The sequence below is a fragment of the Pseudophryne corroboree genome, chromosome 4 (assembly GCF_028390025.1).
Source record: "Pseudophryne corroboree isolate aPseCor3 chromosome 4, aPseCor3.hap2, whole genome shotgun sequence".
In the NCBI taxonomy this organism is placed as follows: domain Eukaryota; kingdom Metazoa; phylum Chordata; class Amphibia; order Anura; family Myobatrachidae; genus Pseudophryne; species Pseudophryne corroboree.
In genome coordinates, this window is record NC_086447.1 from 19,365,977 (window position 1) to 19,388,311 (window position 22,335).

At 37.0% G+C, this 22,335-nt stretch overlaps 20 non-coding genes across 20 annotated transcripts; 4 read left to right on the plus strand and 16 right to left on the minus strand.

Annotated features, from left to right (window-relative positions):
- Nucleotides 1-151: 151 nt before the first annotated feature.
- Nucleotides 152-225, minus strand: TRNAN-GUU (transfer RNA asparagine (anticodon GUU)). The gene has a single exon. It is a non-coding gene; the product is annotated as a tRNA-Asn (tRNA).
- A 1,093-nt stretch (nucleotides 226-1,318) lies between these two features.
- On the minus strand, nucleotides 1,319-1,392 carry TRNAN-GUU (transfer RNA asparagine (anticodon GUU)). The gene has a single exon. It is a non-coding gene; the product is annotated as a tRNA-Asn (tRNA).
- A 186-nt stretch (nucleotides 1,393-1,578) lies between these two features.
- Nucleotides 1,579-1,650, plus strand: TRNAM-CAU (transfer RNA methionine (anticodon CAU)). Its single transcript has one exon. It is a non-coding gene; the product is annotated as a tRNA-Met (tRNA).
- An 810-nt stretch (nucleotides 1,651-2,460) lies between these two features.
- On the minus strand, nucleotides 2,461-2,534 carry TRNAN-GUU (transfer RNA asparagine (anticodon GUU)). Its single transcript has one exon. It is a non-coding gene; the product is annotated as a tRNA-Asn (tRNA).
- A 1,093-nt stretch (nucleotides 2,535-3,627) lies between these two features.
- Nucleotides 3,628-3,701, minus strand: TRNAN-GUU (transfer RNA asparagine (anticodon GUU)). Its single transcript has one exon. It is a non-coding gene; the product is annotated as a tRNA-Asn (tRNA).
- Nucleotides 3,702-4,794: 1,093 nt separating this feature from the next.
- On the minus strand, nucleotides 4,795-4,868 carry TRNAN-GUU (transfer RNA asparagine (anticodon GUU)). The gene has a single exon. It is a non-coding gene; the product is annotated as a tRNA-Asn (tRNA).
- Nucleotides 4,869-5,939: 1,071 nt separating this feature from the next.
- On the minus strand, nucleotides 5,940-6,013 carry TRNAN-GUU (transfer RNA asparagine (anticodon GUU)). Its single transcript has one exon. It is a non-coding gene; the product is annotated as a tRNA-Asn (tRNA).
- Nucleotides 6,014-7,106: 1,093 nt separating this feature from the next.
- TRNAN-GUU (transfer RNA asparagine (anticodon GUU)) lies at nucleotides 7,107-7,180 on the minus strand. The gene has a single exon. It is a non-coding gene; the product is annotated as a tRNA-Asn (tRNA).
- Nucleotides 7,181-8,273: 1,093 nt separating this feature from the next.
- Nucleotides 8,274-8,347, minus strand: TRNAN-GUU (transfer RNA asparagine (anticodon GUU)). The gene has a single exon. It is a non-coding gene; the product is annotated as a tRNA-Asn (tRNA).
- A 1,071-nt stretch (nucleotides 8,348-9,418) lies between these two features.
- TRNAN-GUU (transfer RNA asparagine (anticodon GUU)) lies at nucleotides 9,419-9,492 on the minus strand. Its single transcript has one exon. It is a non-coding gene; the product is annotated as a tRNA-Asn (tRNA).
- A 1,093-nt stretch (nucleotides 9,493-10,585) lies between these two features.
- On the minus strand, nucleotides 10,586-10,659 carry TRNAN-GUU (transfer RNA asparagine (anticodon GUU)). The gene has a single exon. It is a non-coding gene; the product is annotated as a tRNA-Asn (tRNA).
- A 1,071-nt stretch (nucleotides 10,660-11,730) lies between these two features.
- TRNAN-GUU (transfer RNA asparagine (anticodon GUU)) lies at nucleotides 11,731-11,804 on the minus strand. Its single transcript has one exon. It is a non-coding gene; the product is annotated as a tRNA-Asn (tRNA).
- A 1,071-nt stretch (nucleotides 11,805-12,875) lies between these two features.
- Nucleotides 12,876-12,949, minus strand: TRNAN-GUU (transfer RNA asparagine (anticodon GUU)). The gene has a single exon. It is a non-coding gene; the product is annotated as a tRNA-Asn (tRNA).
- A 1,093-nt stretch (nucleotides 12,950-14,042) lies between these two features.
- On the minus strand, nucleotides 14,043-14,116 carry TRNAN-GUU (transfer RNA asparagine (anticodon GUU)). Its single transcript has one exon. It is a non-coding gene; the product is annotated as a tRNA-Asn (tRNA).
- A 186-nt stretch (nucleotides 14,117-14,302) lies between these two features.
- On the plus strand, nucleotides 14,303-14,374 carry TRNAM-CAU (transfer RNA methionine (anticodon CAU)). Its single transcript has one exon. It is a non-coding gene; the product is annotated as a tRNA-Met (tRNA).
- An 835-nt stretch (nucleotides 14,375-15,209) lies between these two features.
- On the minus strand, nucleotides 15,210-15,283 carry TRNAN-GUU (transfer RNA asparagine (anticodon GUU)). The gene has a single exon. It is a non-coding gene; the product is annotated as a tRNA-Asn (tRNA).
- Nucleotides 15,284-15,469: 186 nt separating this feature from the next.
- On the plus strand, nucleotides 15,470-15,541 carry TRNAM-CAU (transfer RNA methionine (anticodon CAU)). The gene has a single exon. It is a non-coding gene; the product is annotated as a tRNA-Met (tRNA).
- A 2,240-nt stretch (nucleotides 15,542-17,781) lies between these two features.
- TRNAM-CAU (transfer RNA methionine (anticodon CAU)) lies at nucleotides 17,782-17,853 on the plus strand. Its single transcript has one exon. It is a non-coding gene; the product is annotated as a tRNA-Met (tRNA).
- A 2,003-nt stretch (nucleotides 17,854-19,856) lies between these two features.
- Nucleotides 19,857-19,930, minus strand: TRNAN-GUU (transfer RNA asparagine (anticodon GUU)). The gene has a single exon. It is a non-coding gene; the product is annotated as a tRNA-Asn (tRNA).
- A 2,261-nt stretch (nucleotides 19,931-22,191) lies between these two features.
- Nucleotides 22,192-22,265, minus strand: TRNAN-GUU (transfer RNA asparagine (anticodon GUU)). Its single transcript has one exon. It is a non-coding gene; the product is annotated as a tRNA-Asn (tRNA).
- Between the last annotated feature and the right edge of the window lie 70 nt (nucleotides 22,266-22,335).

The window sequence follows — 22,335 nt, forward strand, 5'->3', positions numbered from 1 at the left end:
AAATTGTGCTTCCTGTTTTTTATAAAATGACTTAATCAAATCTGACTCTGATTGCATCAGAGAAGGCCAGGTACCCTACACTATAAGAGGTGGTTTGAAATTTTGACTTGTCTACTTAAAGATCACCAAAATTTGATCACAAGGTCAATTACGTCCCCGGGTGGGATTGAACCACCAACCTTTCGGTTAACAGCCGAATGCGCTAACCGATTGCGCCACAGAGACAGCTTGCAAAAGCATGTACTGACAAAGGCTAAAAAGCATTCATCTAGAAAGTTTCCTAGAAAAAGGTTAAAACGGCAATAATCTGGAGAGTTTTGCAAGATTTTTCTTTCATTGACCAACGAAGAAACACATTGGTACTTTCACATGATGAGTGAGTACTTCAGGATCTCTGACACTTACATGAGCAGCAGAGTGGCGCAGCGGAAGCGTGCTGGGCCCATAACCCAGAGGTCGGTGGATCGAAACCATCCTCTGATATGTGCACTTAATTTTTTGTTAATTAAATTCTTCCAAAACTGGAATTGATATTTTGACTCTTTTATTTTTACTTAAAGTACAATAACTTTTAACATTTTAATTTGTTTTAATAGTATATTGACAGCATTGTTTTCTTTCAGAAATCCACTTAATTTTCTTTACAATATTACTGAAATGGTAATTGACAAAAACAAGCTACATTGTCACCAGAAGAGCAATGCAAAATGTACAATTGATATTTCAAAATCATCTTTCCATCTTGAATTTCAATGATGCATTGGGGCAACGATTTTGTGAGAAACATCTTCACCCTTAAAGAAAGATTTTCTTAACTTCTTACCTGTGTGCTGATTAGATATCACCTGGTTTTCACATTAAACAGATTCCCACTTGAGAAAGCAGCAAGGATGCAGTGAGGTTTATGTTTCCTGGTGTCAACCTGTATTATTTCAGTGGACATTGTAATGAGGATGCATCTTGCTGCCTTTCCAATGAAGCAAGTTTTAATCAGTAATAGGTGAAAAACCATTCCTACAAAGGTGTTAATCAGAGACTTGGCTTTGTGGACACTTTTCAGAGAGCAAATGTGTTAGCATAAAAATAAAGCCATAAAATGGAGAGCTGATTAATCACTCAATTGGATTTCTCTGCCTGCATAATTTTTTTTCTCTGCAACCCCATGCTAAATTGTGCTTCCTGTTTTTTATAAAATGACTTAATCAAATCTGACTCTGATTGCATCAGAGAAGGCCAGGTACCCTACACTATAAGAGGTGGTTTGAAATTTTGACTTGTCTACTTAAAGATCACCAAAATTTGATCACAAGGTCAATTACGTCCCCGGGTGGGATTGAACCACCAACCTTTTGGTTAACAGCCGAATGCGCTAACCGATTGCGCCACAGAGACAGCTTGCAAAAGCATGTACTGACAAAGGCTAAAAAGCATTCATCTAGAAAGTTTCCTAGAAAAAGGTTAAAAAGGCAATAATCTGGAGAGTTTTGCAAGATTTTTCTTCCATTGACCAACGAAGAAACACATTGGTACTTTCACATGATGAGTGAGTACTTCAGGATCTCTGACACTTACATGAGCAGCAGAGTGGCGCAGCGGAAGCGTGCTGGGCCCATAACCCAGAGGTCGGTGGATCGAAACCATCCTCTGCTATGTGCACTTATTTTTTTGTTAATTAAATTCTTCCAAAACTGGAATTGATATTTTGACTCTTTTATTTTTACTTAAAGTACAATAACTTTTAACATTTTAATTTGTTTTAATAGTATATTGAAAGCATTGTTTTCTTTCAGAAATCCACTTAATTTTCTTTACCCTATTACTGAAATGGTAATTGACAAAAACAAGCTACATTGTCACCAGAAGAGCAATGCAAAATGTACAATTGATATTTCAAAATCATCTTTCCATCTTGAATTTCAATGATGCATTGGGGCAACGATTTTGTGAGAAACATCTTCACCCTTAAAGAAAGATTTTCTTAACTTCTTACCTGTGTGCTGATTAGATATCACCTGGTTTTCACATTAGATTCCCACTTGAGAAAGCAGCAAGGATGCAGTGAGGTTTATGTTTCCTGGTGTCAACCTGTATTATTTCAGTGGACATTGTAATGAGGATGCATCTTGCTGCCTTTCCAATGAAGCAAGTTTTAATCAGTAATAGGTGAAAAACCATTCCTACAAAGGTGTTAATCAGAGACTTGGCTTTGTGGACACTTTTCAGAGAGCAAATGTGTTAGCATAAAAATAAAGCCATAAAATGGAGAGCTGATTAATCACTCAATTTTTTTTTCTCTGCAACCCCATGCTAAATTGTGCTTCCTGTTTTTTATAAAATGACTTAATCAAATCTGACTCTGATTGCATCAGAGAAGGCCAGGTACCCTACACTATAAGAGGTGGTTTGAAATTTTGACTTGTCTACTTAAAGATCACCAAAATTTGATCACAAGGTCAATTACGTCCCCGGGTGGGATTGAACCACCAACCTTTCGGTTAACAGCCGAATGCGCTAACCGATTGCGCCACAGAGACAGCTTGCAAAAGCATGTACTGACAAAGGCTAAAAAGCATTCATCTAGAAAGTTTCCTAGAAAAAGGTTAAAAAGGCAATAATCTGGAGAGTTTTGCAAGATTTTTCTTCCATTGACCAACGAAGAAACACATTGGTACTTTCACATGATGAGTGAGTACTTCAGGATCTCTGACACTTACATGAGCAGCAGAGTGGCGCAGCGGAAGCGTGCTGGGCCCATAACCCAGCGGTCGGTGGATCGAAACCATCCTCTGCTATGTGCACTTATTTTTTTGTTAATTAAATTCTTCCAAAACTGGAATTGATATTTTGACTCTTTTATTTTTACTTAAAGTACAATAACTTTTAACATTTTAATTTGTTTTAATAGTATATTGACAGCATTGTTTTCTTTCAGAAATCCACTTAATTTTCTTTACCCTATTACTGAAATGGTAATTGACAAAAGCAAGCTACATTGTCACCAGAAGAGCAATGCAAAATGTACAATTGATATTTCAAAATCATCTTTCCATCTTGAATTTCAATGATGCATTGGGGCAACGATTTTGTGAGAAACATCTTCACCCTTAAAGAAAGATTTTCTTAACTTCTTACCTGTGTGCTGATTAGATATCACCTGGTTTTCACATTAAACAGATTCCCACTTGAGAAAGCAGCAAGGATGCAGTGAGGTTTATGTTTCCTGGTGTCAACCTGTATTATTTCAGTGGACATTGTAATGAGGATGCATCTTGCTGCCTTTCCAATGAAGCAAGTTTTAATCAGTAATAGGTGAAAAACCATTCCTACAAAGGTGTTAATCAGAGACTTGGCTTTGTGGACACTTTTCAGAGAGCAAATGTGTTAGCATAAAAATAAAGCCATAAAATGGAGAGCTGATTAATCACTCAATTGGATTTCTCTGCCTGCATAATTTTTTTTCTCTGCAACCCCATGCTAAATTGTGCTTCCTGTTTTTTATAAAATGACTTAATCAAATCTGACTCTGATTGCATCAGAGAAGGCCAGGTACCCTACACTATAAGAGGTGGTTTGAAATTTTGACTTGTCTACTTAAAGATCACCAAAATTTGATCACAAGGTCAATTACGTCCCCGGGTGGGATTGAACCACCAACCTTTCGGTTAACAGCCGAATGCGCTAACCGATTGCGCCACAGAGACAGCTTGCAAAAGCATGTACTGACAAAGGCTAAAAAGCATTCATCTAGAAAGTTTCCTAGAAAAAGGTTAAAAAGGCAATAATCTGGAGAGTTTTGCAAGATTTTTCTTCCATTGACCAACGAAGAAACACATTGGTACTTTCACATGATGAGTGAGTACTTCAGGATCTCTGACACTTACATGAGCAGCAGAGTGGCGCAGCGGAAGCGTGCTGGGCCCATAACCCAGAGGTTGGTGGATCGAAACCATCCTCTGCTATGTGCACTTATTTTTTTGTTAATTAAATTCTTCCAAAACTGGAATTGATATTTTGACTCTTTTATTTTTACTTAAAGTACAATAACTTTTAACATTTTAATTTGTTTTAATAGTATATTGACAGCATTGTTTTCTTTCAGAAATCCACTTAATTTTCTTTACCCTATTACTGAAATGGTAATTGACAAAAGCAAGCTACATTGTCACCAGAAGAGCAATGCAAAATGTACAATTGATATTTCAAAATCATCTTTCCATCTTGAATTTCAATGATGCATTGGGGCAACGATTTTGTGAGAAACATCTTCACCCTTAAAGAAAGATTTTCTTAACTTCTTACCTGTGTGCTGATTAGATATCACCTGGTTTTCACATTAAACAGATTCCCACTTGAGAAAGCAGCAAGGATGCAGTGAGGTTTATGTTTCCTGGTGTCAAACTGTATTATTTCAGTGGACATTGTAATGAGGATGCATCTTGCTGCCTTTCCAATGAAGCAAGTTTTAATCAGTAATAGGTGAAAAACCATTCCTACAAAGGTGTTAATCAGAGACTTGGCTTTGTGGACACTTTTCAGAGAGCAAATGTGTTAGCATAAAAATAAAGCCATAAAATGGAGAGCTGATTAATCACTCAATTGGATTTCTCTGCCTGCATAATTTTTTTTCTCTGCAACCCCATGCTAAATTGTGCTTCCTGTTTTTTATAAAATGACTTAATCAAATCTGACTCTGATTGCATCAGAGAAGGCCAGGTACCCTACACTATAAGAGGTGGTTTGAAATTTTGACTTGTCTACTTAAAGATCACCAAAATTTGATCACAAGGTCAATTACGTCCCCGGGTGGGATTGAACCACCAACCTTTCGGTTAACAGCCGAATGCGCTAACCGATTGCGCCACAGAGACAGCTTGCAAAAGCATGTACTGACAAAGGCTAAAAAGCATTCATCTAGAAAGTTTCCTAGAAAAAGGTTAAAAAGGCAATAATCTGGAGAGTTTTGCAAGATTTTTCTTCCATTGACCAACGAAGAAACACATTGGTACTTTCACATGATGAGTGAGTACTTCAGGATCTCTGACACTTACATGAGCAGCAGAGTGGCGCAGCGGAAGCGTGCTGGGCCCATAACCCAAAGGTCGGTGGATCGAAACCATCCTCTGCTATGTGCACTTATTTTTTTGTTAATTAAATTCTTCCAAAACTGGAATTGATATTTTGACTCTTTTATTTTTACTTAAAGTACAATAACTTTTAACATTTTAATTTGTTTTAATAGTATATTGACAGCATTGTTTTCTTTCAGAAATCCACTTAATTTTCTTTACCCTATTACTGAAATGGTAATTGACAAAAGCAAGCTACATTGTCACCAGAAGAGCAATGCAAAATGTACAATTGATATTTCAAAATCATCTTTCCATCTTGAATTTCAATGATGCATTGGGGCAACGATTTTGTGAGAAACATCTTCACCCTTAAAGAAAGATTTTCTTAACTTCTTACCTGTGTGCTGATTAGATATCACCTGGTTTTCACATTAAACAGATTCCCACTTGAGAAAGCAGCAAGGATGCAGTGAGGTTTATGTTTCCTGGTGTCAACCTGTATTATTTCAGTGGACATTGTAATGAGGATGCATCTTGCTGCCTTTCCAATGAAGCAAGTTTTAATCAGTAATAGGTGAAAAACCATTCCTACAAAGGTGTTAATCAGAGACTTGGCTTTGTGGACACTTTTCAGAGAGCAAATGTGTTAGCATAAAAATAAAGCCATAAAATGGAGAGCTGATTAATCACTCAATTTTTTTTCTCTGCAACCCCATGCTAAATTGTGCTTCCTGTTTTTTATAAAATGACTTAATCAAATCTGACTCTGATTGCATCAGAGAAGGCCAGGTACCCTACACTATAAGAGGTGGTTTGAAATTTTGACTTGTCTACTTAAAGATCACCAAAATTTGATCACAAGGTCAATTACGTCCCCGGGTGGGATTGAACCACCAACCTTTCGGTTAACAGCCGAATGCGCTAACCGATTGCGCCACAGAGACAGCTTGCAAAAGCATGTACTGACAAAGGCTAAAAAGCATTCATCTAGAAAGTTTCCTAGAAAAAGGTTAAAAAGGCAATAATCTGGAGAGTTTTGCAAGATTTTTCTTCCATTGACCAACGAAGAAACACATTGGTACTTTCACATGATGAGTGAGTACTTCAGGATCTCTGACACTTACATGAGCAGCAGAGTGGCGCAGCGGAAGCGTGCTGGGCCCATAACCCAGCGGTCGGTGGATCGAAACCATCCTCTGCTATGTGCACTTATTTTTTTGTTAATTAAATTCTTCCAAAACTGGAATTGATATTTTGACTCTTTTATTTTTACTTAAAGTACAATAACTTTTAACATTTTAATTTGTTTTAATAGTATATTGACAGCATTGTTTTCTTTCAGAAATCCACTTAATTTTCTTTACCCTATTACTGAAATGGTAATTGACAAAAGCAAGCTACATTGTCACCAGAAGAGCAATGCAAAATGTACAATTGATATTTCAAAATCATCTTTCCATCTTGAATTTCAATGATGCATTGGGGCAACGATTTTGTGAGAAACATCTTCACCCTTAAAGAAAGATTTTCTTAACTTCTTACCTGTGTGCTGATTAGATATCACCTGGTTTTCACATTAAACAGATTCCCACTTGAGAAAGCAGCAAGGATGCAGTGAGGTTTATGTTTCCTGGTGTCAACCTGTATTATTTCAGTGGACATTGTAATGAGGATGCATCTTGCTGCCTTTCCAATGAAGCAAGTTTTAATCAGTAATAGGTGAAAAACCATTCCTACAAAGGTGTTAATCAGAGACTTGGCTTTGTGGACACTTTTCAGAGAGCAAATGTGTTAGCATAAAAATAAAGCCATAAAATGGAGAGCTGATTAATCACTCAATTGGATTTCTCTGCCTGCATAATTTTTTTTCTCTGCAACCCCATGCTAAATTGTGCTTCCTGTTTTTTATAAAATGACTTAATCAAATCTGACTCTGATTGCATCAGAGAAGGCCAGGTACCCTACACTATAAGAGGTGGTTTGAAATTTTGACTTGTCTACTTAAAGATCACCAAAATTTGATCACAAGGTCAATTACGTCCCCGGGTGGGATTGAACCACCAACCTTTCGGTTAACAGCCGAATGCGCTAACCGATTGCGCCACAGAGACAGCTTGCAAAAGCATGTACTGACAAAGGCTAAAAAGCATTCATCTAGAAAGTTTCCTAGAAAAAGGTTAAAAAGGCAATAATCTGGAGAGTTTTGCAAGATTTTTCTTCCATTGACCAACGAAGAAACACATTGGTACTTTCACATGATGAGTGAGTACTTCAGGATCTCTGACACTTACATGAGCAGCAGAGTGGCGCAGCGGAAGCGTGCTGGGCCCATAACCCAGAGGTTGGTGGATCGAAACCATCCTCTGCTATGTGCACTTATTTTTTTGTTAATTAAATTCTTCCAAAACTGGAATTGATATTTTGACTCTTTTATTTTTACTTAAAGTACAATAACTTTTAACATTTTAATTTGTTTTAATAGTATATTGACAGCATTGTTTTCTTTCAGAAATCCACTTAATTTTCTTTACCCTATTACTGAAATGGTAATTGACAAAAGCAAGCTACATTGTCACCAGAAGAGCAATGCAAAATGTACAATTGATATTTCAAAATCATCTTTCCATCTTGAATTTCAATGATGCATTGGGGCAACGATTTTGTGAGAAACATCTTCACCCTTAAAGAAAGATTTTCTTAACTTCTTACCTGTGTGCTGATTAGATATCACCTGGTTTTCACATTAAACAGATTCCCACTTGAGAAAGCAGCAAGGATGCAGTGAGGTTTATGTTTCCTGGTGTCAAACTGTATTATTTCAGTGGACATTGTAATGAGGATGCATCTTGCTGCCTTTCCAATGAAGCAAGTTTTAATCAGTAATAGGTGAAAAACCATTCCTACAAAGGTGTTAATCAGAGACTTGGCTTTGTGGACACTTTTCAGAGAGCAAATGTGTTAGCATAAAAATAAAGCCATAAAATGGAGAGCTGATTAATCACTCAATTGGATTTCTCTGCCTGCATAATTTTTTTTCTCTGCAACCCCATGCTAAATTGTGCTTCCTGTTTTTTATAAAATGACTTAATCAAATCTGACTCTGATTGCATCAGAGAAGGCCAGGTACCCTACACTATAAGAGGTGGTTTGAAATTTTGACTTGTCTACTTAAAGATCACCAAAATTTGATCACAAGGTCAATTACGTCCCCGGGTGGGATTGAACCACCAACCTTTCGGTTAACAGCCGAATGCGCTAACCGATTGCGCCACAGAGACAGCTTGCAAAAGCATGTACTGACAAAGGCTAAAAAGCATTCATCTAGAAAGTTTCCTAGAAAAAGGTTAAAAAGGCAATAATCTGGAGAGTTTTGCAAGATTTTTCTTCCATTGACCAACGAAGAAACACATTGGTACTTTCACATGATGAGTGAGTACTTCAGGATCTCTGACACTTACATGAGCAGCAGAGTGGCGCAGCGGAAGCGTGCTGGGCCCATAACCCAAAGGTCGGTGGATCGAAACCATCCTCTGCTATGTGCACTTATTTTTTTGTTAATTAAATTCTTCCAAAACTGGAATTGATATTTTGACTCTTTTATTTTTACTTAAAGTACAATAACTTTTAACATTTTAATTTGTTTTAATAGTATATTGACAGCATTGTTTTCTTTCAGAAATCCACTTAATTTTCTTTACCCTATTACTGAAATGGTAATTGACAAAAGCAAGCTACATTGTCACCAGAAGAGCAATGCAAAATGTACAATTGATATTTCAAAATCATCTTTCCATCTTGAATTTCAATGATGCATTGGGGCAACGATTTTGTGAGAAACATCTTCACCCTTAAAGAAAGATTTTCTTAACTTCTTACCTGTGTGCTGATTAGATATCACCTGGTTTTCACATTAAACAGATTCCCACTTGAGAAAGCAGCAAGGATGCAGTGAGGTTTATGTTTCCTGGTGTCAACCTGTATTATTTCAGTGGACATTGTAATGAGGATGCATCTTGCTGCCTTTCCAATGAAGCAAGTTTTAATCAGTAATAGGTGAAAAACCATTCCTACAAAGGTGTTAATCAGAGACTTGGCTTTGTGGACACTTTTCAGAGAGCAAATGTGTTAGCATAAAAATAAAGCCATAAAATGGAGAGCTGATTAATCACTCAATTTTTTTTCTCTGCAACCCCATGCTAAATTGTGCTTCCTGTTTTTTATAAAATGACTTAATCAAATCTGACTCTGATTGCATCAGAGAAGGCCAGGTACCCTACACTATAAGAGGTGGTTTGAAATTTTGACTTGTCTACTTAAAGATCACCAAAATTTGATCACAAGGTCAATTACGTCCCCGGGTGGGATTGAACCACCAACCTTTCGGTTAACAGCCGAATGCGCTAACCGATTGCGCCACAGAGACAGCTTGCAAAAGCATGTACTGACAAAGGCTAAAAAGCATTCATCTAGAAAGTTTCCTAGAAAAAGGTTAAAAAGGCAATAATCTGGAGAGTTTTGCAAGATTTTTCTTCCATTGACCAACGAAGAAACACATTGGTACTTTCACATGATGAGTGAGTACTTCAGGATCTCTGACACTTACATGAGCAGCAGAGTGGCGCAGCGGAAGCGTGCTGGGCCCATAACCCAAAGGTCGGTGGATCGAAACCATCCTCTGCTATGTGCACTTATTTTTTTGTTAATTAAATTCTTCCAAAACTGGAATTGATATTTTGACTCTTTTATTTTTACTTAAAGTACAATAACTTTTAACATTTTAATTTGTTTTAATAGTATATTGATAGCATTGTTTTCTTTCAGAAATCCACTTAATTTTCTTTACCCTATTACTGAAATGGTAATTGACAAAAGCAAGCTACATTGTCACCAGAAGAGCAATGCAAAATGTACAATTGATATTTCAAAATCATCTTTCCATCTTGAATTTCAATGATGCATTGGGGCAACGATTTTGTGAGAAACATCTTCACCCTTAAAGAAAGATTTTCTTAACTTCTTACCTGTGTGCTGATTAGATATCACCTGGTTTTCACATTAAACAGATTCCCACTTGAGAAAGCAGCAAGGATGCAGTGAGGTTTATGTTTCCTGGTGTCAACCTGTATTATTTCAGTGGACATTGTAATGAGGATGCATCTTGCTGCCTTTCCAATGAAGCAAGTTTTAATCAGTAATAGGTGAAAAACCATTCCTACAAAGGTGTTAATCAGAGACTTGGCTTTGTGGACACTTTTCAGAGAGCAAATGTGTTAGCATAAAAATAAAGCCATAAAATGGAGAGCTGATTAATCACTCAATTGGATTTCTCTGCCTGCATAATTTTTTTTCTCTGCAACCCCATGCTAAATTGTGCTTCCTGTTTTTTATAAAATGACTTAATCAAATCTGACTCTGATTGCATCAGAGAAGGCCAGGTACCCTACACTATAAGAGGTGGTTTGAAATTTTGACTTGTCTACTTAAAGATCACCAAAATTTGATCACAAGGTCAATTACGTCCCCGGGTGGGATTGAACCACCAACCTTTCAGTTAACAGCCGAATGCGCTAACCGATTGCGCCACAGAGACAGCTTGCAAAAGCATGTACTGACAAAGGCTAAAAAGCATTCATCTAGAAAGTTTCCTAGAAAAAGGTTAAAAAGGCAATAATCTGGAGAGTTTTGCAAGATTTTTCTTCCATTGACCAACGAAGAAACACATTGGTACTTTCACATGATGAGTGAGTACTTCAGGATCTCTGACACTTACATGAGCAGCAGAGTGGCGCAGCGGAAGCGTGCTGGGCCCATAACCCAAAGGTCGGTGGATCGAAACCATCCTCTGCTATGTGCACTTATTTTTTTGTTAATTAAATTCTTCCAAAACTGGAATTGATATTTTGACTCTTTTATTTTTACTTAAAGTACAATAACTTTTAACATTTTAATTTGTTTTAATAGTATATTGACAGCATTGTTTTCTTTCAGAAATCCACTTAATTTTCTTTACCCTATTACTGAAATGGTAATTGACAAAAGCAAGCTACATTGTCACCAGAAGAGCAATGCAAAATGTACAATTGATATTTCAAAATCATCTTTCCATCTTGAATTTCAATGATGCATTGGGGCAACGATTTTGTGAGAAACATCTTCACCCTTAAAGAAAGATTTTCTTAACTTCTTACCTGTGTGCTGATTAGATATCACCTGGTTTTCACATTAAACAGATTCCCACTTGAGAAAGCAGCAAGGATGCAGTGAGGTTTATGTTTCCTGGTGTCAACCTGTATTATTTCAGTGGACATTGTAATGAGGATGCATCTTGCTGCCTTTCCAATGAAGCAAGTTTTAATCAGTAATAGGTGAAAAACCATTCCTACAAAGGTGTTAATCAGAGACTTGGCTTTGTGGACACTTTTCAGAGAGCAAATGTGTTAGCATAAAAATAAAGCCATAAAATGGAGAGCTGATTAATCACTCAATTTTTTTTCTCTGCAACCCCATGCTAAATTGTGCTTCCTGTTTTTTATAAAATGACTTAATCAAATCTGACTCTGATTGCATCAGAGAAGGCCAGGTACCCTACACTATAAGAGGTGGTTTGAAATTTTGACTTGTCTACTTAAAGATCACCAAAATTTGATCACAAGGTCAATTACGTCCCCGGGTGGGATTGAACCACCAACCTTTCGGTTAACAGCCGAATGCGCTAACCGATTGCGCCACAGAGACAGCTTGCAAAAGCATGTACTGACAAAGGCTAAAAAGCATTCATCTAGAAAGTTTCCTAGAAAAAGGTTAAAAAGGCAATAATCTGGAGAGTTTTGCAAGATTTTTCTTCCATTGACCAACGAAGAAACACATTGGTACTTTCACATGATGAGTGAGTACTTCAGGATCTCTGACACTTACATGAGCAGCAGAGTGGCGCAGCGGAAGCGTGCTGGGCCCATAACCCAAAGGTCGGTGGATCGAAACCATCCTCTGCTATGTGCACTTATTTTTTTGTTAATTAAATTCTTCCAAAACTGGAATTGATATTTTGACTCTTTTATTTTTACTTAAAGTACAATAACTTTTAACATTTTAATTTGTTTTAATAGTATATTGACAGCATTGTTTTCTTTCAGAAATCCACTTAATTTTCTTTACCCTATTACTGAAATGGTAATTGACAAAAGCAAGCTACATTGTCACCAGAAGAGCAATGCAAAATGTACAATTGATATTTCAAAATCATCTTTCCATCTTGAATTTCAATGATGCATTGGGGCAACGATTTTGTGAGAAACATCTTCACCCTTAAAGAAAGATTTTCTTAACTTCTTACCTGTGTGCTGATTAGATATCACCTGGTTTTCACATTAAACAGATTCCCACTTGAGAAAGCAGCAAGGATGCAGTGAGGTTTATGTTTCCTGGTGTCAACCTGTATTATTTCAGTGGACATTGTAATGAGGATGCATCTTGCTGCCTTTCCAATGAAGCAAGTTTTAATCAGTAATAGGTGAAAAACCATTCCTACAAAGGTGTTAATCAGAGACTTGGCTTTGTGGACACTTTTCAGAGAGCAAATGTGTTAGCATAAAAATAAAGCCATAAAATGGAGAGCTGATTAATCACTCAATTTTTTTTCTCTGCAACCCCATGCTAAATTGTGCTTCCTGTTTTTTATAAAATGACTTAATCAAATCTGACTCTGATTGCATCAGAGAAGGCCAGGTACCCTACACTATAAGAGGTGGTTTGAAATTTTGACTTGTCTACTTAAAGATCACCAAAACTTGATCACAAGGTCAATTACGTCCCCGGGTGGGATTGAACCACCAACCTTTCGGTTAACAGCCGAATGCGCTAACCGATTGCGCCACAGAGACAGCTTGCAAAAGCATGTACTGACAAAGGCTAAAAAGCATTCATCTAGAAAGTTTCCTAGAAAAAGGTTAAAAAGGCAATAATCTGGAGAGTTTTGCAAGATTTTTCTTCCATTGACCAACGAAGAAACACATTGGTACTTTCACATGATGAGTGAGTACTTCAGGATCTCTGACACTTACATGAGCAGCAGAGTGGCGCAGCGGAAGCGTGCTGGGCCCATAACCCAGAGGTCGGTGGATCGAAACCATCCTCTGGTATGTGCACTTATTTTTTTGTTAATTAAATTCTTCCAAAACTGGAATTGATATTTTGACTCTTTTATTTTTACTTAAAGTACAATAACTTTTAACATTTTAATTTGTTTTAATAGTATATTGACAGCATTGTTTTCTTTCAGAAATCCACTTAATTTTCTTTACCCTATTACTGAAATGGTAATTGACAAAAGCAAGCTACATTGTCACCAGAAGAGCAATGCAAAATGTACAATTGATATTTCAAAATCATCTTTCCATCTTGAATTTCAATGATGCATTGGGGCAACGATTTTGTGAGAAACATCTTCACCCTTAAAGAAAGATTTTCTTAACTTCTTACCTGTGTGCTGATTAGATATCACCTGGTTTTCACATTAAACAGATTCCCACTTGAGAAAGCAGCAAGGATGCAGTGAGGTTTATGTTTCCTGGTGTCAACCTGTATTATTTCAGTGGACATTGTAATGAGGATGCATCTTGCTGCCTTTCCAATGAAGCAAGTTTTAATCAGTAATAGGTGAAAAACCATTCCTACAAAGGTGTTAATCAGAGACTTGGCTTTGTGGACACTTTTCAGAGAGCAAATGTGTTAGCATAAAAATAAAGCCATAAAATGGAGAGCTGATTAATCACTCAATTGGATTTCTCTGCCTGCATAATTTTTTTTCTCTGCAACCCCATGCTAAATTGTGCTTCCTGTTTTTTATAAAATGACTTAATCAAATCTGACTCTGATTGCATGAGAGAAGGCCAGGTACCCTACACTATAAGAGGTGGTTTGAAATTTTGACTTGTCTACTTAAAGATCACCAAAATTTGATCACAAGGTCAATTACGTCCCCGGGTGGGATTGAACCACCAACCTTTCGGTTAACAGCCGAATGCGCTAACCGATTGCGCCACAGAGACAGCTTGCAAAAGCATGTACTGACAAAGGCTAAAAAGCATTCATCTAGAAAGTTTCCTAGAAAAAGGTTAAAAAGGCAATAATCTGGAGAGTTTTGCAAGATTTTTCTTCCATTGACCAACGAAGAAACACATTGGTACTTTCACATGATGAGTGAGTACTTCAGGATCTCTGACACTTACATGAGCAGCAGAGTGGCGCAGCGGAAGCGTGCTGGGCCCATAACCCAGAGGTCGGTGGATCGAAACCATCCTCTGCTAGGTGCACTTATTTTTTTGTTAATTAAATTCTTCCAAAACTGGAATTGATATTTTGACTCTTTTATTTTTACTTAAAGTACAATAACTTTTAACATTTTAATTTGTTTTAATAGTATATTGACAGCATTGTTTTCTTTCAGAAATCCACTTAATTTTCTTTACCCTATTACTGAAATGGTAATTGACAAAAGCAAGCTACATTGTCACCAGAAGAGCAATGCAAAATGTACAATTGATATTTCAAAATCATCTTTCCATCTTGAATTTCAATGATGCATTGGGGCAACGATTTTGTGAGAAACATCTTCACCCTTAAAGAAAGATTTTCTTAACTTCTTACCTGTGTGCTGATTAGATATCACCTGGTTTTCACATTAAACAGATTCCCCCTTGAGAAAGCAGCAAGGATGCAGTGAGGTTTATGTTTCCTGGTGTCAACCTGTATTATTTCAGTGGACATTGTAATGAGGATGCATCTTGCTGCCTTTCCAATGAAGCAAGTTTTAATCAGTAATAGGTGAAAAACCATTCCTACAAAGGTGTTAATCAGAGACTTGGCTTTGTGGACACTTTTCAGAGAGCAAATGTGTTAGCATAAAAATAAAGCCATAAAATGGAGAGCTGATTAATCACTCAATTGGATTTCTCTGCCTGCATAATTTTTTTTCTCTGCAACCCCATGCTGAATTGTGCTTCCTGTTTTTTATAAAATGACTTAATCAAATCTGACTCTGATTGCATCAGAGAAGGCCAGGTACCCTACACTATAAGAGGTGGTTTGAAATTTTGACTTGTCTACTTAAAGATCACCAAAATTTGATCACAAGGTCAATTACGTCCCCGGGTGGGATTGAACCACCAACCTTTTGGTTAACAGCCGAATGCGCTAACCGATTGCGCCACAGAGACAGCTTGCAAAAGCATGTACTGACAAAGGCTAAAAAGCATTCATCTAGAAAGTTTCCTAGAAAAAGGTTAAAAAGGCAATAATCTGGAGAGTTTTGCAAGATTTTTCTTCCATTGACCAACGAAGAAACACATTGGTACTTTCACATGATGAGTGAGTACTTCAGGATCTCTGACACTTACATGAGCAGCAGAGTGGCGCAGCGGAAGCGTGCTGGGCCCATAACCCAGAGGTCGGTGGATCGAAACCATCCTCTGCTATGTGCACTTATTTTTTTGTTAATTAAATTCTTCCAAAACTGGAATTGATATTTTGACTCTTTTATTTTTACTTAAAGTACAATAACTTTTAACATTTTAATTTGTTTTAATAGTATATTGACAGCATTGTTTTCTTTCAGAAATCCACTTAATTTTCTTTACCCTATTACTGAAATGGTAATTGACAAAAACAAGCTACATTGTCACCAGAAGAGCAATGCAAAATGTACAATTGATATTTCAAAATCATCTTTCCATCTTGAATTTCAATGATGCATTGGGGCAACGATTTTGTGAGAAACATCTTCACCCTTAAAGAAAGATTTTCTTAACTTCTTACCTGTGTGCTGATTAGATATCACCTGGTTTTCACATTAAACAGATTCCCACTTGAGAAAGCAGCAAGGATGCAGTGAGGTTTATGTTTCCTGGTGTCAACCTGTATTATTTCAGTGGACATTGTAATGAGGATGCATCTTGCTGCCTTTCCAATGAAGCAAGTTTTAATCAGTAATAGGTGAAAAACCATTCCTGCAAAGGTGTTAATCAGAGACTTGGCTTTGTGGACACTTTTCAGAGAGCAAATGTGTTAGCATAAAAATAAAGCCATAAAATGGAGAGCTGATTAATCACTCAATTTTTTTTCTCTGCAACCCCATGCTAAATTGTGCTTCCTGTTTTTTATAAAATGACTTAATCAAATCTGACTCTGATTGCATCAGAGAAGGCCAGGTACCCTACACTATAAGAGGTGGTTTGAAATTTTGACTTGTCTACTTAAAGATCACCAAAATTTGATCACAAGGTCAATTACATCCCCGGGTGGGATTGAACCACCAACCTTTCGGTTAACAGCCGAATGCACTAACCGATTGCGCCACAGAGACAGCTTGCAAAAGCATGTACTGACAAAGGCTAAAAAGCATTCATCTAGAAAGTTTCCTAGAAAAAGGTTAAAAAGGCAATAATCTGGAGAGTTTTGCAAGATTTTTCTTTCATTGACCAACGAAGAAACACATTGGTACTTTCACATGATGAGTGAGTACTTCAGGATCTCTGACACTTACATGAGCAGCAGAGTGGCGCAGCGGAAGCGTGCTGGGCCCATAACTCAGAGGTCGGTGGATCGAAACCATCCTCTGCTATGTGCACTTATTTTTTTGTTAATTAAATTCTTCCAAAACTGGAATTGATATTTTGACTCTTTTATTTTTACTTAAAGTACAATAACTTTTAACATTTTAATTTGTTTTAATAGTATATTGACAGCATTGTTTTCTTTCAGAAATCCACTTAATTTTCTTTACCCTATTACTAAAATGGTAATTGACAAAAGCAAGCTACATTGTCACCAGAAGAGCAATGCAAAATGTACAATTGATATTTCAAAATCATCTTTCAATCTTGAATTTCAATGATGCATTGGGGCAACGATTTTGTGAGAAACATCTTCACCCTTAAAGAAAGATTTTCTTAACTTCTTACCTGTGTGCTGATTAGATATCACCTGGTTTTCACATTAAACAGATTCCCACTTGAGAAAGCAGCAAGGATGCAGTGAGGTTTATGTTTCCTGGTGTCAACCTGTATTATTTCAGTGGACATTGTAATGAGGATGCATCTTGCTGCCTTTCCAATGAAGCAAGTTTTAATCAGTAATAGGTGAAAAACCATTCCTACAAAGGTGTTAATCAGAGACTTGGCTTTGTGGACACTTTTCAGAGAGCAAATGTGTTAGCATAAAAATAAAGCCATAAAATGGAGAGCTGATTAATCACTCAATTTGATTTCTCTGCCTGCATAATTTTTTTTCTCTGCAACCCCATGCTAAATTGTGCTTCCTGTTTTTTATAAAATGACTTAATCAAATCTGACTCTGATTGCATCAGAGAAGGCCAGGTACCCTACACTATAAGAGGTGGTTTGAAATTTTGACTTGTCTACTTAAAGATCACCAAAATTTGATCACAAGGTCAATTACATCCCCGGGTGGGATTGAACCACCAACCTTTTGGTTAACAGCCGAATGCGCTAACCGATTGCGCCACAGAGACAGCTTGCAAAAGCATGTACTGACAAAGGCTAAAAAGCATTCATCTAGAAAGTTTCCTAGAAAAAGGTTAAAAAGGCAATAATCTGGAGAGTTTTGCAAGATTTTTCTTCCATTGACCAACGAAGAAACACATTGGTACTTTCACATGATGAGTGAGTACTTCAGGATCTCTGACACTTACATGAGCAGCAGAGTGGCGCAGCGGAAGCGTGCTGGGCCCATAACCCAGAGGTCGGTGGATCGAAACCATCCTCTGCTATGTGCACTTATTTTTTTGTTAATTAAATTCTTCCAAAACTGGAATTGATATTTTGACTCTTTTATTTTTACTTAAAGTACAATAACTTTTAACATTTTAATTTGTTTTAATAGTATATTGACAGCATTGTTTTCTTTCAGAAATCCACTTAATTTTCTTTACCCTATTACTGAAATGGTAATTGACAAAAACAAGCTACATTGTCACCAGAAGAGCAATGCAAAATGTACAATTGATATTTCAAAATCATCTTTCCATCTTGAATTTCAATGATGCATTGGGGCAACGATTTTGTGAGAAACATCTTCACCCTTAAAGAAAGATTTTCTTAACTTCTTACCTGTGTGCTGATTAGATATCACCTGGTTTTCACATTAAACAGATTCCCACTTGAGAAAGCAGCAAGGATGCAGTGAGGTTTATGTTTCCTGGTGTCAACCTGTATTATTTCAGTGGACATTGTAATGAGGATGCATCTTGCTTCCTTTCCAATGAAGCAAGTTTTAATCAGTAATAGGTGAAAAACCATTCCTACAAAGGTGTTAATCAGAGACTTGGCTTTGTGGACACTTTTCAGAGAGCAAATGTGTTAGCATAAAAATAAAGCCATAAAATGGAGAGCTGATTAATCACTCAATTGGATTTCTCTGCCTGCATAATTTTTTTTCTCTGCAACCCCATGCTAAATTGTGCTTCCTGTTTTTTATAAAATGACTTAATCAAATCTGACTCTGATTGCATCAGAGAAGGCCAGGTACCCTACACTATAAGAGGTGGTTTGAAATTTTGACTTGTCTACTTAAAGATCACCAAAATTTGATCACAAGGTCAATTACGTCCCCGGGTGGGATTGAACCACCAACCTTTACGGTTAACAGCCGAATGCGCCTACCGATTGCGCCACAGAGACAGCTTGCAAAAGCATGTACTGACAAAGGCTAAAAAGCATTCATCTAGAAAGTTTCCTAGAAAAAGGTTAAAAAGGCAATAATCTGGAGAGTTTTGCAAGATTTTTCTTCCATTGACCAACGAAGAAACACATTGGTACTTTCACATGATGAGTGAGTACTTCAGGATCTCTGACACTTACATGAGCAGCAGAGTGGCGCAGCGGAAGCGTGCTGGGCCCATAACCCAGCGGTCGGTGGATCGAAACCATCCTCTGCTATGTGCACTTATTTTTTTGTTAATTAAATTCTTCCAAAACTGGAATTGATATTTTGACTCTTTTATTTTTACTTAAAGTACAATAACTTTTAACATTTTAATTTGTTTTAATAGTATATTGACAGCATTGTTTTCTTTCAGAAATCCACTTAATTTTCTTTACCCTATTACTGAAATGGTAATTGACAAAAGCAAGCTACATTGTCACCAGAAGAGCAATGCAAAATGTACAATTGATATTTCAAAATCATCTTTCCATCTTGAATTTCAATGATGCATTGGGGCAACGATTTTGTGAGAAACATCTTCACCCTTAAAGAAAGATTTTCTTAACTTCTTACCTGTGTGCTGATTAGATATCACCTGGTTTTCACATTAAACAGATTCCCACTTGAGAAAGCAGCAAGGATGCAGTGAGGTTTATGTTTCCTGGTGTCAACCTGTATTATTTCAGTGGACATTGTAATGAGGATGCATCTTGCTGCCTTTCCAATGAAGCAAGTTTTAATCAGTAATAGGTGAAAAACCATTCCTACAAAGGTGTTAATCAGAGACTTGGCTTTGTGGACACTTTTCAGAGAGCAAATGTGTTAGCATAAAAATAAAGCCATAAAATGGAGAGCTGATTAATCACTCAATTGGATTTCTCTGCCTGCATAATTTTTTTTCTCTGCAACCCCATGCTAAATTGTGCTTCCTGTTTTTTATAAAATGACTTAATCAAATCTGACTCTGAGTGCATCAGAGAAGGCCAGGTACCCTACACTATAAGAGGTGGTTTGAAATTTTGACTTGTCTACTTAAAGATCACCAAAATTTGATCACAAGGTCAATTACGTCCCCGGGTGGGATTGAACCACCAACCTTTTGGTTAACAGCCGAATGCGCTAACCGATTGCGCCACAGAGACAGCTTGCAAAAGCATGTACTGACAAAGGCTAAAAAGCATTCATCTAGAAAGTTTCCTAGAAAAAGGTTAAAAAGGCAATAATCTGGAGAGTTTTGCAAGATTTTTCTTCCATTGACCAACGAAGAAACACATTGGTACTTTCACATGATGAGTGAGTACTTCAGGATCTCTGACACTTACATGAGCAGCAGAGTGGCGCAGCGGAAGTGTGCTGGGCCCATAACCCAGAGGTCGGTGGATCGAAACCATCCTCTGCTATGTGCACTTATTTTTTTGTTAATTAAATTCTTCCAAAACTGGAATTGATATTTTGACTCTTTTATTTTTACTTAAAGTACAATAACTTTTAACATTTTAATTTGTTTTAATAGTATATTGACAGCATTGTTTTCTTTCAGAAATCCACTTAATTTTCTTTACCCTATTACTGAAATGGTAATTGACAAAAACAAGCTACATTGTCACCAGAAGAGCAATGCAAAATGTACAATTGATATTTCAAAATCATCTTTCCATCTTGAATTTCAATGATGCATTGGGGCAACGATTTTGTGAGAAACATCTTCACCCTTAAAGAAAGATTTTCTTAACTTCTTACCTGTGTGCTGATTAGATATCACCTGGTTTTCACATTAAACAGATTCCCACTTGAGAAAGCAGCAAGGATGCAGTGAGGTTTATGTTTCCTGGTGTCAACCTGTATTATTTCAGTGGACATTGTAATGAGGATGCATCTTGCTTCCTTTCCAAAGAAGCAAGTTTTAATCAGTAATAGGTGAAAAACCATTCCTACAAAGGTGTTAATCAGAGACTTGGCTTTGTGGACACTTTTCAGAGAGCAAATGTGTTAGCATAAAAATAAAGCCATAAAATGGAGAGCTGATTAATCACTCAATTGGATTTCTCTGCCTGCATAATTTTTTTTCTCTGCAACCCCATGCTAAATTGTGCTTCCTGTTTTTTATAAAATGACTTAATCAAATCTGACTCTGATTGCATCAGAGAAGGCCAGGTACCCTACACTATAAGAGGTGGTTTGAAATTTTGACTTGTCTACTTAAAGATCACCAAAATTTGATCACAAGGTCAATTACGTCCCCGGGTGGGATTGAACCACCAACCTTTACGGATAACAGCCGAATGCGCCTACCGATTGCGCCACAGAGACAGCTTGCAAAAGCATGTACTGACAAAGGCTAAAAAGCATTCATCTAGAAAGTTTCCTAGAAAAAGGTTAAAAAGGCAATAATCTGGAGAGTTTTGCAAGATTTTTCTTCCATTGACCAACGAAGAAACACATTGGTACTTTCACATGATGAGTGAGTACTTCAGGATCTCTGACACTTACATGAGCAGCAGAGTGGCGCAGCGGAAGCGTGCTGGGCCCATAACCCAGCGGTCGGTGGATCGAAACCATCCTCTGCTATGTGCACTTATTTTTTTGTTAATTAAATTCTTCCAAAACTGGAATTGATATTTTGACTCTTTTATTTTTACTTAAAGTACAATAACTTTTAACATTTTAATTTGTTTTAATAGTATATTGACAGCATTGTTTTCTTTCAGAAATCCACTTAATTTTCTTTACCCTATTACTGAAATGGTAATTGACAAAAGCAAGCTACATTGTCACCAGAAGAGCAATGCAAAATGTACAATTGATATTTCAAAATCATCTTTCCATCTTGAATTTCAATGATGCATTGGGGCAACGATTTTGTGAGAAACATCTTCACCCTTAAAGAAAGATTTTCTTAACTTCTTACCTGTGTGCTGATTAGATATCACCTGGTTTTCACATTAAACAGATTCCCACTTGAGAAAGCAGCAAGGATGCAGTGAGGTTTATGTTTCCTGGTGTCAACCTGTATTATTTCAGTGGACATTGTAATGAGGATGCATCTTGCTGCCTTTCCAATGAAGCAAGTTTTAATCAGTAATAGGTGAAAAACCATTCCTACAAAGGTGTTAATCAGAGACTTGGCTTTGTGGACACTTTTCAGAGAGCAAATGTGTTAGCATAAAAATAAAGCCATAAAATGGAGAGCTGATTAATCACTCAATTGGATTTCTCTGCCTGCATAATTTTTTTTCTCTGCAACCCCATGCTAAATTGTGCTTCCTGTTTTTTATAAAATGACTTAATCAAATCTGACTCTGATTGCATCAGAGAAGGCCAGGTACCCTACACTATAAGAGGTGGTTTGAAATTTTGACTTGTCTACTTAAAGATCACCAAAATTTGATCACAAGGTCAATTACGTCCCTGGGTGGGATTGAACCACCAACCTTTCGGTTAACAGCCGAATGCGCTAACCGATTGCGCCACAGAGACAGCTTGCAAAAGCATGTACTGACAAAGGCTAAAAAGCATTCATCTAGAAAGTTTCCTAGAAAAAGGTTAA